Source organism: Canis aureus, chromosome 10 (genome assembly GCF_053574225.1).
Source record: "Canis aureus isolate CA01 chromosome 10, VMU_Caureus_v.1.0, whole genome shotgun sequence".
NCBI lineage: Eukaryota > Metazoa > Chordata > Mammalia > Carnivora > Canidae > Canis > Canis aureus.
In genome coordinates, this window is record NC_135620.1 from 3323838 (window position 1) to 3342897 (window position 19060).

Consider the following 19060-nt stretch of genomic DNA (forward strand, 5'->3'; position numbering starts at 1 on the left):
CATTGTTTGTTGTCCATGTTGCTCTTCTTTTCATGAATGGCTACTTTATCTTTTATTGTGTTTGGAGAGTTATTTATTTACATATTTATTTGACAAACATTTGAGGACTGCTTCTGTGCCCAAATATAGGCATCTGGGTTATATCAATGAACAATCAAAGAAACACACCTTCATGGGACTTACATTTTAGTGTGAGGAGACATAATGAATAAAGAAGTAGGTTTTATGACATATATGAAAGTGATAAGTATTAAGGAAGAAAAAGACAAGTAGAATTGGGTTAGAAGGATTGGGAATGGCAAGATGGGAACTTTCTGTAATTTTAAAAAAGGTATTCAGGGTAGGTTCCTTGGGAAGGTGAGATCTAAAAAAAATAAGCAGAGGGAATGAGATTTTCAGGACCTGGAGGAAGAGTGTTCTAGGGAGAAGCTAGGATAAATGTCCTAAGACAGGAGTGTGCCCTACATGTTGGATGAAGAGCAATGAAGCTGGTATGCCTGGGCCAGAATGGGTGCGGGGATTCTAATGGCTAACACAGTTAGACTCTCTATGGTCTTGCGGCCACAGTAAAGACTTCGGTTTTACTCTACCTAAAATGAGAGGTCATGATAGGATTTTGAGAAAGAATGACTTGATTTGACTTTGGTTGTAAAAGGCTCTCTCTCACTAAGCTGCTAGGAATAGATTGTATAGGTAGATAGTGTATAGAAATAGTTTGTTAAAGTAGGGGCAGGAGCCCTAATTGGAGGTATTGTAGCAATAGGTGAGATCAGGGAGGTAGCAGTGGAGGCTGGTAACTATGGACTATGGTGGTTCGTAGAGTTGCCACCAGCTGAAATGAGAAATTTGTGGAGGTAAAATCAAGAATTCGGTTTTGGATACATTAAGTTTGAGATGTTTCACATCTCAGATGGAGTGTTTAGTAAGCAGGTATATATATTTGAGTCTGGAGTCTAGGAGATAAATTTGGCTGGATCTATAAACCTACGAGTTATTGGCATGCACATCGTATTTAAAGCTGTAATACTGGATGAGGTGGCTGTATTGGTCAGGATAGATTAGGCTTTTCTGCCTTGGTAACAAGTAGCCCCCAAATCCCAGTGGCTGGACACACAGAAGCCTATTGCTCAATCATATGAAGCCCGACGCAGGTCCAGGCTCATTTCCAGGACATTTGTCTTTCACAGAGTGACTCAATGATCAGGCTGCTTTGGTTTTTTGGTCCCGCATGTCAACGTGAGGATTTCTCCAAATAGCTGTGGCAGGAGAAAAGACAGCTGGAGAGTCATGTGTCAGGCTTTGTTGGGAAGTGATCTGTGTCTTCTCACAACTCATTGACAAGAGCCAGTCACATATGGTCTTCCACTTGCTGGGACGAGGTGGGAGGGTCTCTGCATGAGCAGTCACCAAAAAAGCCAGGGGAGCTAGAGGGGAAGAGAAGGTCATGGAGAAGAGGAGAAACCAGCCAAGGAGTCAGAGAAGGAATGTTTAGGTGGGCAGAGGGAGGCCCAGCAGATAGTATGAACCCAAGGAGGAAAATGCTACAAGGAGAAAAGAGTGACCAAGGTGATGTATTAGATGGTGACTGAGGACTGGCCATGGGATCAAGGTGGAAATAATCTGTAACCTTGAAAAGGTCAATTTGTCAGAACTGTGTGCAAAAAGCCTGGCTGAAGTAAGTTGAAGAGAGATGGTGGATGGGGAGGAATTAGAGATAAGTATAGACCAGAAATGGGGAAGATACTGGCAGGGGAAGTAGGTACAAGCCAAGGTGTTTTCATTTGTTCTTCTTGGTTGGAAGAGATAACAGCCTTTTTATATGCTGTTGAAGATCTTGTAGAGTGAGAACTGATGAGGTAGGAGAGAGGGGAGCATTGTTGGATTCAAGCCTTGGAAAAGTGAGGAGGGACCCGCTGTGAATCTCAGGTAGTAGGTGGGAGGAGGGGAGGTGGGACAGATTCTGGGGGTGGGAGGGTATGTAGGGAGGAGGAAGCATGGACCAGCCTTCTGCACCCCGGCTGGTGGACAGAAGAGGGAAGCGCAGCGTGGCTCGGGCATGTTGCATTGTCTCTCGAGGTTCACGGTCAGGTCCATGTGGCTTGTGACTTTTTCCAACCCCCTTCTGCAGGAGAGTTGGATTTTTTTTTAAAGATTTTATTTATTTATTCATGAGAGACACACAGAGAGAGGAAGAAACACAGGCAGAGGGAGAAGCAGGCTCCATGCAGGGAGCCCGACGTGGGACTCAACCCCGGGTCTCCAGGATCACGCCCTGAGCCAAAGGCAGTGCTAAACCGCTAAGCCACTGGGGCTGCCCTGGGAGAGTTGGAGTTAACCCAGTTGGGGCTTTATCACAAGAGTTCAAGGAAGTGAGGGAGGGGGCAGGATTTGGGGTGTGTGCAGCGGATGATGATTGGGAGAATGTTAGCTCTTTTTGACCTTTTGGATCATGAATTATGTTACCAGCAACATATAGTTTATTTTCTACCACCTCTACTGAATTTTATAATCTGGATGTATGTTTGTTATATATAATATATGTATGGGTATGTATGTATAAAATAAATAACTGTAATAAAAATAAATAAAAATAGGATATAAATATAAAATATGCAAAAAACAAAAAATGTATAAGTAAATGAAAAAGTTAAAATTGTAACAAAAATTTAGAAAGTAATTATAATGAAAATTATTTTATTACTATTATTATTTAAAACTTTATTTATTTGAGAGAGAAAGAGAGAGAGAGAAAGAGCACAAGCCGTGGGGGGCAGAGGGAGAGGGAGAAGCAGACTCCCCACTGAGCAGGAAGCTTGACCTGGAGCTCAGTCCCAGGACTCCAGGATCATGACCTGAGCCTAAGGCAGACACCTAACCAAATGAGTCACCCAGGCACCCCTGCAATGAGAACTCTTAAGGAGAGTCAAGAAGATATTACCAGGAAACAATAAGAAAAAACAAAGATTTTGGAATATATCTAATATATCTAATATATCTGTATCTATATCTACATCTATATCTAATCTGTGTATGTATGTATATGTTTATGCATCCGTATCCATCTATAGTGACACATCTATCTTGTTAAAGGTTCTCATACAATTGCTTCTCTCAATGCTACCTTTGTTTTTTCTCTGAAGACCACCTCTCCAAGTGTCTCTGTCCCCCTCCCTCAAGCCACTGGCTCCTTCACACAGTGTGGTCCTGGACCAGTGGCACTGGGACCACCTGGAAGCTTCTTGGAAAAGCAGATTCCCAGGCTCTGCCCTAGACCTCTGGGGTGGGGCCCAGGTATGTGCATATATACTACTTCCCCAGGGATTCTGTTGAGAACATCTGCTTATATTGCCCGTGGCCTTTGCCTTCCTACTCATGTCAAGGAAATGGGCCCTTCCAGACTTGCACTGGTTGGGATCTGGGGAGCTGGCATGAGGCATGGAAGTGAGTCCTTCCTTCCTTCAGGGCAGGGGGAAGATGGTGGTGTGCAAGCTGGCCAGCAAGGATCTGGCTCCCTGTTTCTTGGGGGCTCCAGATATACATTTTGGTCATATTGGCATGTGGTCGGTCCCGTACATGTTAATTACTGTTTTAACCTTCACTGTGGTCCCTTTGGGCTTTCTCAGGGCTTTTCCTGGGCTCAGCCAAGGGAAGACACAGAGATCTCAGACCCAGAGAGAACAAAAAGCCAGCAAGTTTCTACATAAGATTTGAGAAATTCACAGCAGAGGCAACATTACTTTGAAAATTGAGGTGTTTTTTATTTGGTTTGACTCTCAAGGAACAAATCCTGAAGGACTCTGTCTAAATGTTTTCCTGCATGAAAGAGCAGAGTGGGGCAGAATGGAGGTTGATGCCATTGCTGGGAGGTAAGCCCACTGGCAGGAGAAGCCCCCAGGGCTGGGCAGTGTATATGTTGAGAAGGGCACTTGGCCAGGAGACCAGGCAGGTTAAAAGGTCCCGGGAGCCCAGGGGGTGAGAAGGAGAGCAGCTGTGTGTCCCTGGATCTCTCTCTCTTGAATCTCTGGAGTACTCACAGTGTTTGACAAAGCGTGCAGGGTGCTTCTCCTCCCATCAGGTGGCTGTGGTTGGGGGTGGGCTGGATTTCAGTGGGTGCTGGTGGGTATGGGTGCCAGCCCAGGAGGGGGCTGGGGGCTGGGGGCAGGCATTCATCGCCCCAAAGCCCTGGCTCCACCTGAGGAAAAGGGGGAGGACTGAGTGGGATGATTCTGCCTGAAGTGCTGAGTGACCATAGACAGGGCTGTCTTTCTGGGAGGAACTAAATTATGCTTACAGAAATTGGAATCAGAAATTAAAATTGAGGGGCACCTGGGTAGCTCAGCGGCTGGGCATCTGCCTTTGGCTCAGGGAATGATCCCGGAGTCCTAGGATTGAGTCCCACATCAGGCTCCCTGTAGGGAGCCTGCTTCTCCCTCTGCCTGTGTCTCTGCCTCTGTGTCTCCCATGAATAAATAAATAAAATCTTTAAAAAAATTAAAAACGAGTTATGAAAAAATAGTTACATTTTGTGCACTTGACTTTTGAGATGGAGAATTTGTACTTGTTCTGTTTACACTTGAATGTGAAAGTGTCTTGCATGGTGCCGGGCATCTCATTGGTGCCTTGTAGGGGACAGATCATATCTTTCCAAATTTGCAGGGAGCCTAAGCATGTGCACACACACCAAGTATAACTGAGCAGAGAGGATGCCACGGTGATGCTGTCATATTATTTTTCTTCAGAAATTCGTCTGCCTTTTAACACATTTTTTGATCATATGCCATTGATGATTTTTTAATCTTAGAGATAATCCTCAATACAAAGTGATTAAATACCACAGTCAGGTCTGAGTCCTGGGCCTACTACCACTAACTAGTTCTGGAACCTTTAGCGAGGCACTGCACTTCAAAAGTCTTCCTGGTGCTCAACTCACCTGGTCCCACCAACGTACCTAGACAACTTCCAAATCATCCTGAACACCTACGAATTAGACCTGAGATTTAAAGAGAGAACAGCTGGAATGCTACAGAGAGAAGGATTTTCACTTCTAGCAAGGTAGGAAGGTGGAAAAAAATAAAATAAAAAAGAATCAAGTGGGGGAGGGGCACCGCTAAAGCCGGGGAGTGAAAGCCTCTGGGACAGGAAAGCCCAGCCCCGGATAAGTGGGAACTTTAAAAATAATAAAAATCCGCACCGGATTCTTCCTGGATAGAAAAGTGCTTAGCAGGGAAATCAGAATCGTAGGAGGGGCAGTGGAGCCTCCAGTTTTCCGGAGTCACTAACAGAGGAAGTTCCCCCTGGGGAAAGCACACCCAAACTGTGGGCCGGTCTCCGTAAAGGGCTGGATTGCCTGCCCTGTGGGGCCTGGGGAGAAGCGGGGCGGTCAGGCGGGGGCTCCGGGCGGAGGGGGCTGCGCTCTGCTGCCTTCGGGATCGGTGGCCCCGGGAGCGCGATTCCAGCAGCGTAGGCTCCAGATCCCGGGCGCTGGGAGACACAGCCCAGGATCCTGTGCTTCCCCCGGGACAGGCGGAGGCAGGGAGGGCACAGGACAGCAAGGACCCTCCTGCTGCCACCCGGCGCCCCCAGGCTGTGCTGATCAGCGCCCCGCCCCAGGAGCATCCAGGCCAGTGCGGACTGGGAGACTGTGGTAGTTACTGCGGGAGCTGACTCCAGGGCTGGAGATCTGGCCGCTGTTAGTGTGGTTGTTCCTCCTGGTGTCACCCTGTGCCTGGGAGGGGTGGGGCCACCAGGGAACAGGGGCCTCACAGGATAAACAGTTCCCACTGAGCCCAGCATCCGCAGGGGCGGGGCAGGTCCCCCAGGTACACACACCTGAGAATCCTCACAGCAGGCCCCACCCCCAGAAGACCAGCTGGAAGGACAGGGGAAGAGCAAGTTCTTGACCAAGCAGCACTGGACTAAAAATTTCCAGTATTTTTCCTCTTTTCCTACCTTAACTACAATATTCTACCACCTCCTCATTTTTGACTTTCATATTTCTACAATTACATGTCTTAGATATATTTTCCACTTCTAGATTCCCTTCAACATACTCAGTTTAATTTGGGGAGATATACGAGATATGTTTTGTGTGTGTGTGTATGTGTGTTTTGTTTTCTCTGCCTCATTTTGTTCTAAAGGTTGGAAGTTAATATTTTCTAAAACATGACCAGCATGCACCCAGAACCAAGTAGAATACTCATTCTGTGAGATTATATTCTCTCTTCATTCCCATTCTGCCCCTCTCTTTATCTCGTTTATGTTTTGATGGTCAATGTTGGGGCTTTCTACAAGTATTCCTGGTTTATATAAATTTGGAACTGAGCATCTTCTAACATACAGAACTTAGTACACTCAGAACCAAGAGGATCACCCTCTAGGACCCCTCAGAATCAACTAGGGTGAAATTTACTTAGGTTGTGGTTAATATTCTTGACTCAGCATGCTCATACAGCCACATATAACATAACGCCCAGTGCTCATCCTGTCACGTGCCCCCCTCAGTGCACATCACCCAGTCACCCCATCCCCCAACCCACCTCCCCTTTCACTACCCCTTCTTCATTTCCCAGGGTTAGGAGTCTCTCATGTTTTGTCACCCTCTCTGATTTTTCCCACTCATTTTCTCTCCTTTCCCCTATAATCCCTTTCACTATTTCTTATATTCCCCGTATGAGTGAAACCATATAATGATTGTCCTCCGATTGACTTACTTCACTCAGCATAATACCCTCCAGTTCCACTCACATCGAAGCAAATGGGTATTCATCATTTCTGATGGCTGATTAATATTCCATTGTGTATATAGACCACATCTTTTTTTTTTTTTAGACCACATCTTTATCCTTTCATCTGTCGAAGGTATTTGAGGCTTCTTCCATAGTTTGGCTATTGTGGACATTGCTGCTAGAAACATGGGGGTGCAAGGGTCCTGCCATTTCACTGGATCCATATCTTTGGGGTAAATACCCAGTAGTGCAATTGCTGGGTGGTAGGGCAGTTCCATTTTTAACTCTTTGAGGAACCTCCACACAGTTTTCCAGAGTGGCTGCACCAGTTCACATTCCCACCAACAGTGCAAGAGGGCTCCCCTTTCTGTACATCCTCTCCCACATTTATTGTTTGGAAGAAACTCAAATATGTGGAGGTTAAAAAGCATCCTACTAAAAGATGAATGGATCAACCAGGAAATTGGAGAAGAATTAAAAAGATTCATGGGAACTAATGAAAATGAAGATACAACCATTCAAAATCTTTGGGATACAGCAAAAGCAGCCCTAAGAGGGAAATATATTGCAATACAAGCATCAAAATATTGGAACCAACTCAAATACAGAAGCTAACCTCGCTCCTAAAGGAATTGGAGAAAGAACAGCAAATAAAACCTACACCAAGCAGAAGAAGAGAGGTAATAAAGATTTGAGCTGAACTCAATGAAATAGAGACCAGAAGAACTGTAGAACAGATCAACAAAAACAAGAGTTGGCTCCTTGAAAGAATTAATAAGATAATAAACCATTAGCCAAACTTATTAAAAAGAAAAGCTAAAGGACTCAAATTAATAAAATCATGAACGAAAGAGGAAAGATCACAACCAATACCAAGGACATACAAATGATTTAAGAAATGTATTATGAGCAGCTATATGCCAATAAATTAGGCAATCTAGAAGAAATGGATGCATTTCTGGAAACTACAAATTACCAAAACTGGAACAGGAAGAAATAGAAAACCTGAATGGGCCAATAGCCACAGAGGAAATTGAAGCAGTCATCTAAAACCTCCCAAGACACAAAAGTCCAGGGCCAGATGGATTCCCAGGGGAATTCTATTAAACGTTTAAAAAAGAAACAATATCTATTCTACTAAAGCTGTTACGAAGGATAGAAAGGGACAGAATACTTCCAAACTCATATTATGAGGCCAGCATCACCTTAATTCCAAAACCAGACAAAAACCCCACAAATAAGGAGAATTACAGACCAATATCCCTGATGAACACAGATGCAAAAATTCTCAACAAGATACTAGATAGTAGGATCCAACAGTACATTAAGAAGATTATTCACCATGACCAAGTGGGATTTATCCCTGGGATGCAAGGCTGGTTCAACACTCGTAAAACAATCAATGTGGGGGATCCCTGAGTGGCTCAGCGGTATGGCACCTGCCTTTGGTCCAGGGCGCGATCCTGGAGTCTCAGGATCGAGTCCCACGTGAGGCTCCTGGCATGGAGCCTGCTTCCCCTTTCTTTCTCTCTCTCTCTCATAAATAAATAAATAAATAAATAAATAAATAAATAAATAAATAATCTTTAAAAGAAGAATCAATGTGATAGATCATATCAACAAGAGAAAAAACAAGAACCATATGATCCTCTCAATAGATGCAGAGGAAGCATTTGACAAAATACAGCATCCATTCCTGATCAAAACTCTTCAGAGTGTAGGGATAGAGGGAACATTCCTCAGCATCTGTAAAGCCATCTATGAAAAGCCCACGGCAAATATCATTCTCAATGGGGAAGCACTGGAAGCCTTTCCCCTAAGATCAGGAACAAGACAGGGATGTCCACTCTCACCACTGCTATTCAACAGAGTACTGGAAGTCCTAGCCTCAGCAATCAGACAACAAAAAAATAAATAAATAAAAGGCATTGAAATTGGTAAAGAAGAAGTCAAACTCTCCCTCTTTGCAGATGACATGATCTGTACATAGAAAATCCAGAAGACTCCACCCCAAGATTGCTAGAACTCATATAGCAACTCAGCAATGTGGCAGGATACAAAATCAATGCCCAGAAGTCAGTGGCATTTCTATACACTAACAATGAGACTGAAGAAAGAGAAATTAATGAGTCAATCCCATTTACAATTGCACCCAAAAGCATAAGATACCTAGGAATAAGCCTAACCAAAGAGGTAAAGGATCTATACCCTAAAAACTACAGAATTGAGGAAGACACAAAAAGATGGAAAAATATTCCATGCTCATGGATTGGCAGAATTAATGTGGTGAAAATGTCAATGCTACCCAGGGCAATTTACACGTTCAATGCAATCCCTATCAAAATACCATGGACTTTCTTCAGAGAGTTGGAACAAATTATCCTAGGAATTGTGTGGAATCAGAAAAGACTGAATTGCCAGGGGAATATTAAAAAAGAAAACCAGAGCCGGGGGCATCACAATGCCGGATTTCAGGTTACACTACAAAGCTCTGATCATCAACACAGTGTGGTACTGGCAGAAAAACAGACACATAGATCAATGGAACAGAATAGAGAACCCAGAAATGGGACCTCAACTCTATGGTCAACTAATATTCAACAAAGCAAGAAAGACTATCCACTGGAAAAACGACAGTCTCTTCAACAAATGGTGCTGGGAAAATTGGACAGCCATGTGCAGAAGAATGAAACTAGACCATTCTCTTACACCAGACACAAAGATAAACTCAAAATGGATGAAAGATCTAAATGTGAGACAAGAATAGAGGAGAACACAGGCAACACCCTTTTGAACTTGGCCACAGCAACTTCTTGCAAGATTCATCCATGAAGGCAAGAGAAACAAAAGCAAAAATGAACTATTGGGACTTCATCAAGATAAGAAGCTTTTGCACACCAAAGGATACAGTCAACAAAACTAAAAGACAACCTACAGAATGGGAGAAGATATTTGCAAATGACCTATCAGATAAAGGGCTAGTTTCCAAGATCTATAAAGAACTTATTAAACTCAACAGCAAACAAATAAACAATCCAATCATGAAATGAGCAAAAGAAATGAACAGAAATTTCACAGAGGAAGACATAGACATGGCCAACAAGCACGTGAGAAGATGCTCTGCATCACTTGCCATCAGGGAAATACAAATCAAAAGCACAATGAGATACCACCTCACACCAGTGAGAATGGGGAAAATTAGCAAGGCAGGAAACCACAAATGTTGGAGAGGATGCGGAGAAAAGGGAACCCTCTTACACTGTTGGTGGGAATGTGAACTGGTGCAGCCACTCTGGAAAACTGTGTGGAGGTTCCTCAAAGAGTCAAAAATGGAACTGCCCTACGACCCAGCAACTGCACTGCTGGGGATTTACCCCAAAGATACGGATCCAGTGAAACAGCAGGACACCTGCACCCCCATGTTTCTAGCAGCAATGTCCACAATAGCCAAACTGTGGAAGGAGCCTCGGTGTCCATCGAAAGATGAATGGATAAAGAAGATGTGGTCTAGGTATACAATGGGATATTCCTCAGCCATTAGAAACGACAAATACCCACCATTTGCTCCGACGTGGATGGAACTGGAGGGTATTATGCTGAGTCAAGTAAGTCAATCGGAGGACAATCACTATATGGTTTCACTCATACACGGAATATAAGAAATAGTGAAAGGGATTATAGGGGAAAGGAGAGAAAATGAGTGGGAAAAATCAGAGAGGGTGACAAAACATGAGAGACTCCTAACCCTGGGAAATGAAGAAGGGGTAGTGAAAGGGGAGGTGGGTTGGGGGATGGGGTGACTGGGTGATGTGTACTGAGGGGAGCACGTGACAGGATGAGCACTGGGTGTTATGTTATATGTTGGCAAATCGAACTCTAATAAAAAATATACAAACAAACAAAAACAAAACAAAAGCAAGTCTTCCTCGTTAAGAGAGGTTATGCCCGAATCATGAGGCTGGTGGACAGTGAGCCTCTCCTGAGGACTTACAGCTCCATGCTGTGCACCATCATAGATGTCTCCATAACCGGAAAGCACCTATGCAGGGTAGGCACATGTACTAAAGCCGATGAAATAGTAATTCCATTCTCCTATATACAAGTCCTGAACACACACACACACACACACACACACACAGCCAGATATACAAACATGCCACATACAATGTAACACATGCATGCAAACACATGTACCACACACACCATATGCAAAGAATACCACATACAGGCAACACATGCACACATGACACACATCCCATACTACCCACAGATACACTTATCACGTGTGGACATGATTCGTGATCACTCACATACACACACACACACACACACTATACCACAAGCATGCACATACACTACACCATAAGCACACACACCACACCACAAGCACACATGCACACACTGCCTCACAAGCACACACACTACACCCCAAATGCGCACAAACACCTCTGGTCGCCAGGAATTGTAATAATTAGAGACACCACTAGGGGGCTTCATGACACTTTGATTCAGAAATGTTTCTGTCTGCTTTTACATAGCTGTGATTATACTCTAGAGAAGCTAGCAGCACCAAAAGTGTGGCCAAAACTATTTTCATAATAACATGAAGATATCATTTGCCTTTTTCACTCTTTCTCCCTTGAGCATGCAGTGGAATTTTCCAGAGACCACATTCTGTGTGACATTGCAGCAGGTAGAAGGCGGGAATAGATCCGAGAATCCAGCTGTCTCTCTAAAGCCAGACATTTAAGAGATTCTCAAATGTGAGCAGAATGCTACCTTTCTCACTGAAATGATCAAAAACATGCTTATTTTTCACAGAAATGTTATTTTTTTTTAATTTTTTTATTTATTTATGATAGTCACAGAGAGAGAGAGAGAGAGGCAGAGACATAGGCAGAGGGAGAAGCAGGCTCCATGCACCGGGAGCCCGACGTGGGATTCGATCCCGGGTCTCCAGGATCGCGCCCTGGGCCAAAGGCAGGCGCCAAACCTCTGCGCCACCCAGGGATCCCCACAGAAATGTTATTTATATTAACATGGGCTTGGATTTTTAATTGCCATTTTAAAATAAATAAATATTTTGAAATCTCTATCTTAATATCTAATTCAGCTAAAATTGATAGGTGTAATTCACAGAAACAGAAGTTCTTCAGGGTATTTCCAAGAATTTTTCAAGAACATGAGGCAAACGTACAGGTGTGTGAGTATATGCGTACAGGATATGTATGCGCGCATATGTGAATATACGTACAACACGATACGAAGCAAAACGTTTGGCGATCATTGTTCTCTGTGTAATCACATGTCCACAGATATGTTTCAATGTTTTTAAATTATAAAGTTATGAAGAATAAACATGTACAGAGAAGGGAAAAATCACTTGTAATCTTATCGCTGAGAGATGGAAGACAGTTGCTACTGACATTTTGTCCTGTTTTCTCTCAGTTGTGTTTCTTCACATATTTCTCTGTGGTTGATACCTTCTGAATATAAGCTTGGAGTCCCATGTAGTGCAGCCCACAGGTCCAAATGTGGTCTCGTGCAGTCTGTCTGCACATGAACTTGGCTGCTCCAAGGCGCCACGAGCGCACGTTCACCTGCTAGTGATGCAGCCCAGGCTCCTGGGGTGTGCCAGTCTCTTTCCATCTTTCCAGGGCTTTCAGGGAGCCTTACTTGGGTAATCCCAGTTACGTCTGGGTTGTCAACTTGTGGGGTTTGGCTAAGGTACGTCTCCAGATGCTCCTTCCTGCCACGCAGCAGCCCTCAGCCCTCCTACCTTGGTCCCTCCTGGCTCTGTGGGCTGGGAGGGAGCCTCTCATCCCCTGAGAGGTGGCCACGGCCTTGCAACACTCTGCTCTTGCTCTGCTGACCTCTGCTTGCCCGGGTCAAGGCCCCTGTCCTGACCTACCACCAGCTGATACTAATTTTAGGCCCCCATGGTGTCCACTTCTCTAACACCTGGGGCAGGGCCAGCTCTGTCACAGTCACCCAAGACCCTCCACCCCATCTCCTCTTGTGAGAGCGATGAGGAAGCCTGCCTGGTCCATGTTCAACTCTCAGAGGGAATGAGCCGATAGAGCTGCATAAGACCCTTGGCGAGCCATGGTATGGCTGGGACCTCAGAAAGTCTAGAGAAGTGGCTAGATCCCCAAGCCCCACAAAAAAGCACTCCAGACTGTCCAGGAGAGCATCAAGCTTGGTCTGCCCAGAGCCCGCTGGGTCTTGGGGGTTGTCCAACTCCACAGATTGGCCTATCTGCCCCTCAGCTTCAGTGGGACACTGTATCCAACTCCACTGATACACATTTGAAAATTGAGGTACAGGGTACCTGGGTGGCTCAGGGGTTGAGCATCTGCCTTCGGCTCAGGTCGTGATCCTGGGGTCCTGGGATAGAGTCCCCCATCGGGCTCCCTGCAGGGAGCCTGCTTCTCCCTTTGCCTGTGTCTCTGCCTCTTTCTGTGTCTGTCATGAATAAATAAATAAAATCTTTTAAAAAATTGAGGTACAGTACACTGAAGTACACAGATCTTAAGTGTAGAGTTCAATGATTTTTGACAAATATTTATATATCTATGTAGCTCACACCACAATCAAAATATAGAACACTGTCATTACTGCTGGAAAATTCTATCCTTTTTCTTTCCACTCTAACTGCTCTCCCTCCCCAAGCAACCACTGTGCTGATTTCTATTCCAAATTATTAGGTTTTTGTGTTTTTTTTTCTTTCTGGTTTTCTTTTCTTTTAAAAATATTTTATTTATTTATTTGAGACAGAGAGAGAAAACACAAGTGGGGAGGAGGAGCAGAGGGAGAGGGAGAAACAGACTGTCTGCTGAGCAGGGAGCCCAATGCGGGGCTGGATCCCAGGACCCCAGGATCATGACCTGAGTTGAGGGCAGACACTTAACCAACTGAGCCACCCAGGTGCCCCTCTTTCTGGTTTTCAACTTCATATTAATGTATCATAAACTATGTGCTCTTTTGAATCTGTCTTGTCTAGCTATAACACACTTTTTGGAGATTCTCCCTTCGCATCAGCAAACCATTCCTTTTAAAATTGTTGGGTGGTATTCCATTGAGTGAATACACCACTGTTTATTTATCCATTTCCTTGTTGAGCATTCCAGTTGTTTCAATCTGCAATCAACATTGTTCTCCGAGAATTTGTGTGGATACATGTTTTCATTTCTCTTGGGTCAATGCAGTGGGGTGGAATTGCTGAGTCATCAGGTAGGAGAATGTTTAACATTTTAAGAAACTGCCAAAGACTTGTCCACAATGCTTGTGTCAATTTACACTTCCACTAATAATGTATGAATTCCACAGCCCAGCAAACACTTGGTCTTGTCAAGTCTTTTATTTTTTTAAATTTCTATTTATTTATTCACGAGAGACACAGGAAGAAAGGCAGAGGCATAAGCAGAGGGAGAAGCAGGCTCCCTGCAGGGAGCCTGATGTGGGACTCGATCCCAGGACCGCCAGATCACGCCCTGAGCTGAAAGCAGACGCTCAACCACTGAGCCATCCAGGCGTCCCTTGTCGAGGCTTTTAAATGTGAGCATCTCTAGTGAGTGTGTAGTAATACCTTGTAACTTTAATTTGGTGTGCTTGATTGTGTATGTATTTGTTTTTGCTTACTGCTTTATTCCAAGATTTGAGATGGTTAATTTGTGTTCTACTTTTTTTTCTGTATAGCTTTATATCATCATCTATTTTTGAAGCATTTAAAAATGATTGTGTATTTTTAAATGGCTGCATAATATTTTAGAATGTGAATGAATCACATATCTTCTTTTGGCCATTTTAGGTAGTGGAGTATGGAGGTTAAGACCATGGGCCCTGTGTTTGAAGTGCCTCCGGAAGGTGACTCTGTCTCTCAGTCTTTCTCGGCAAAACTCTCAGAGTTTGTAAGCATTGAAGGAGAAATGCATGTGAAAACCATAAAGGGTAAGTGTGCAGTCACTGCTTCTTTCTATTAGAAACCACATTGCCATCGTGCATAAAGCTTCTCTGCTTTTTAGGATTACTCCCTTAGGATCAGTATTCAGAAATGAAATTAACTGGGTCAGTAGATGTGAGCATTTTTTAGAATCTTCTTCTTCTTCTTTTTTTTAAAGTAAGCTCCATGCTGGGTGGAGCCCCATGTGGGGCTTGAACTCACAACCCTGAGATCAAGACCTGACCTGAACTCAAGAGTCAGGCACTTAGCTGACTGAGCCACTCGGGTGCCCCACATTTTTTTAGAATCTTGATAGTCATCTCCAAATTGCTCTTTGAAAGGTACTCATCAATCAGCAGCATATGAGAGTGCCTGTGTCACCACTGCATTCCCAGGAAGCAGCGACTTTTGCCAGAGTGGAATGTTCTACCTACACATGAGGGAAGCCATGTTAATAAGGCAGCGATTCAGTAACAGCTGTTCCCTGCCCCTCCAAGTATCAGCTAGCCATTGCCATAGTTATGCTGCATAACAAATCATCTCCAAATATCAATGGCATACAGTAATGATTGCTTATTTCCTACTTGTGGGTTTGCGGGTTGGCTAGTGTGGCTTTGCTTCATGCTGCAGGCAGGCCAGGCAACTGTGCTCCTCATGTCTCTTATCCTTCTCTGGGGACGGGCAGGGCCATGCTCATCATGGGTAATGGTGGGGGCCGAGAGAGGGCACACCTCAGCACACAAACATTTCATATTTTTGCTTGAATCATATCTGCTCACAATCTATTGGTTGCATGAAGGAGATGGGAAAGTGCATCCCACCCACAATGAGGTTGTGGCAAGGATGTAGAAGGGCTGAAGAATCGGGTTTAATAATTCAGACTACAACTCCTGCTTCTGATTGTTGTAAATCAAAGAAGTTTTTTCCCCCTTATTTAAAAAAAAATTGAGGTATAATTGACTATCGCATTATATTAGTTCCAAGTCTGCAACACAATCATTTGATATTTGTACATACTGCAAAATGATCACCACAGTGAGTCTAGTTAACACCCTTCACCACCTGTAGTTACATAGTATTCCTCTCATATGAGAGGAATAAGAGGAAGGAATAAGAGTATGAGAACTCTTAAGATTTATTCTCTTAGCAACTTTTAAATATACTATACCAATATACTATACATATTATAAACTATAGTACCCATGCTGTACATTACATCCCAGAACTTACTTATTTTATAACTACACATTTGTACCTGTGGACACCCTTCAACCACTTGGCCAACTGCTCCTCACCTCCCCTGCCTCTGACCACCACCAATCTGTTCTCTGTATCTATGAACTCAGTTTTAATTTTTAGATTCCACCTATAAGTGAGATAATATGGAATTTATCATTCTCTGTCTGATTTATTTCGCTTAGCATAATGCCCTTGGAGTTCATCCATGTTGTCACAAATGACAGGATTTCATTTTTTTTTTATGGCTGAGTGTGGGTATATACCACCTCTTCTTTACCCATTCATCCATTGATGGACATTTAAGTTGTTTATTGTAAATAATGCTGCAGTGAACGCGGGGGTGCAAATATCTTTTTTGAATTAGTATTTTCTTCAGATACATACACAGAAGTGAATTGCTGGATCATATGGTATTTCTATTTCTAATTTTTTGAGGAACCTCCATACTGTTTTCCACAGTGGCTGCACCAATTTACATTCCAACCAACAGTGCACAAGGGTTCTATTTCCCTACATCATCACCAACACTTGTTATTTCTTTTCCTAAAAGAAGTTTCTTTATTGGACTTGAAAGGATGGAAGAGATTTCTGTTTAATTCGGTATGTTGATATATTAGGAATTCTTATTTTCCTTTTTCAAAAGATTTTATTTATTTATTTGAGAGAGAGAGAGAGAGAGAGAGAATGATCAGGGGAGGGGCAGAGATAAGCAGACTTTCTGCTGAGCAGGGAGCCCAACGTGGGGTTGGATCCCAGGACCCTGAGATCACAACCTGAGCCAAAGGCAGATGCTTAACGATTGAGTCACTTAGGAGCCCCAAGAATTCTTATTTTTCATATTTTGTCAACCCAGTGCTCTTTTTAAGAGAACCTATCAGGATACAGCATTTTCTGTACAGTTCCTAATCATATGTGGTCTCTCTTCCATCCCAGGTGGCTCTCCATGTAGCACAACTTGACATACTGTGGTTTAGAGGGTGCTGAAAATGCTATGCGATCACTGAAATGAATCTCTTAGATGTACTCCCACCTTAACCCTGCCCTTGAGTAAATTCAAAGGCAAAAAATTTATGAACACTTTCATTAACTTAGACAAGCTAAACTGGCTTTGTAGTCCAATTATTTTTTTTCTTTAATTTAAAAAATTTTTAAAAAATTTTTTTATTTATTTATGATAGTCACAGAGAGAGAGAAAGGCGCAGAGACACAGGCAGAGGGAGAAGCAGGCTCCATGCACCGGGAACCCGATGTGGGATTCGATCCCGGGTCTCCAGGATCGCGCCATGGGCCAAAGGCAGGCGCCAAACCGCTGCGCCACCCAGGGATCCCTTTAATTTTTTAAATTGGAGTTCAATTTGCCAACATATAGCATATCACCCAGTGCTCATCCCATCAAGTGCCCCCTCAGTGCCTGTCACCCAGTCACACACCCCCCCCGCCCACCTCCCTTTCCACCACCCCTTGTTCATTTCCCTGAGTTAGGAATCTCATGTTCTGTCACCCTCACTGATATTTCCCACTCACTTTCTCTCCTTTGCCCTTTATTCCCTTTCACTATTTTTATATTCCCCAAATGCATGAGAACATATGTTTGTCCTTCTCCAATTGACTTACTTCACTCAGCATAATACCCTCCAGTTCCATCCACGTCGGAGCAAATGGTGGGTATTTGTCGTTTCTAATGGCTGAGGAATATCCCATTGTATACCTAGACCACATCTTCTTTATCCATCATCTTTCGATGGACACCGAGGCTCCTTCCACAGTTTGGCTATTGTGGACATTGCTGCTAGAAACATGGGGGTGCAGGTGTCCTGCTGTTTCACTGGATCCGTATCTTTGGGGTAAATCCCCAGCAGTGCAGTTGCTGGGTCGTAGGGCAGTTCCATTTTTGACTCTTTGAGGAACCTCCACACAGTTTTCCAGAGTGGCTGCACCAGTTCACATTCCCACCAACAGTGTAAGAGGGTTCCCTTTTCTCCGCATCCTCTCCAACATTTGTGGTTTCCTGCCTTGCTAATTTTCCCCATTCTCACTGGTGTGAGGTGGTATCTCATTGTGCTTTTGATTTGTATTTCCCTGATGGCAAGTGATGCAGAGCATCTTCTCACGTGCTTGTTGGCCATGTCTATGTCTTCCTCTGTGAAATTTCTGTTCATTTCTTTTGCTCATTTCATGATTGGATTGTTTATTTGTTTGCTGTTGAGTTTAATAAGTTCTTTATAGATCTTGGAAACTAGCCCTTTATCTGATAGGTCATTTGCAAATATCTTCTCCCATTCTGTAGGTTGTCTTTTAGTTTTGTTGACTGTATCCTTTGGTGTGCAAAAGCTTCTTATCTTGATGAAGTCCCAATAGTTCATTTTTGCTTTTGTTTCTCTTGCCTTCATGGATGAATCTTGCAAGAAGTTGCTGTGGCCAAGTTCAAAAGGGTGTTGCCTGTGTTCTCCTCTATTCTTGTCTCACATTTAGATCTTTCATCCATTTTGAGTTTATCTTTGTGTCTGGTGTAAGAGAATGGTCTAGTTTCATTCTTCTGCACATGGCTGTCCAATTTTCCCAGCACCATTTGTTGAAGAGACTGTCGTTTTTCCAGTGGATAGTCTTTCTTGCTTTGTTGAATATTAGTTGACCGTAGAGTTGAGGTCCCATTTCTGGGTTCTCTATTCTGTTCCATTGATCTATGTGTCTGTTTTTCTGCCAGTACCACACTGTGTTGATGATCAGAGCTTTGTAGTGTAACCTGAAATCCGGCATTGTGATGCCCCCGGCTCTGGTTTTCTTTTTTAATATTCCCCTGGCAATTCAGTCTTTTCTGATTCCACACAATTCCTAGGATAATTTGTTCCAACTCTCTGAAGAAAGTCCATGGTATTTTGATAGGGATTGCATTGAACGTGTAAATTGCCCTGGGTAGCATTGACATTTTCACCACATTAATTCTGCCAATCCATGAGCATGGAATATTTTTCCATCTTTTTGTGTCTTCCTCAATTCTGTAGTTTTTAGGGTATAGATCCTTTACCTCTTTGGTTAGGCTTATTCCTAGGTATCTTATGCTTTTGGGTGCAATTGTAAATGGGATTGACTCATTAATTTCTCTTTCTTCAGTCTCATTGTTAGTGTATAGAAATGCCACTGACTTCTGGGCATT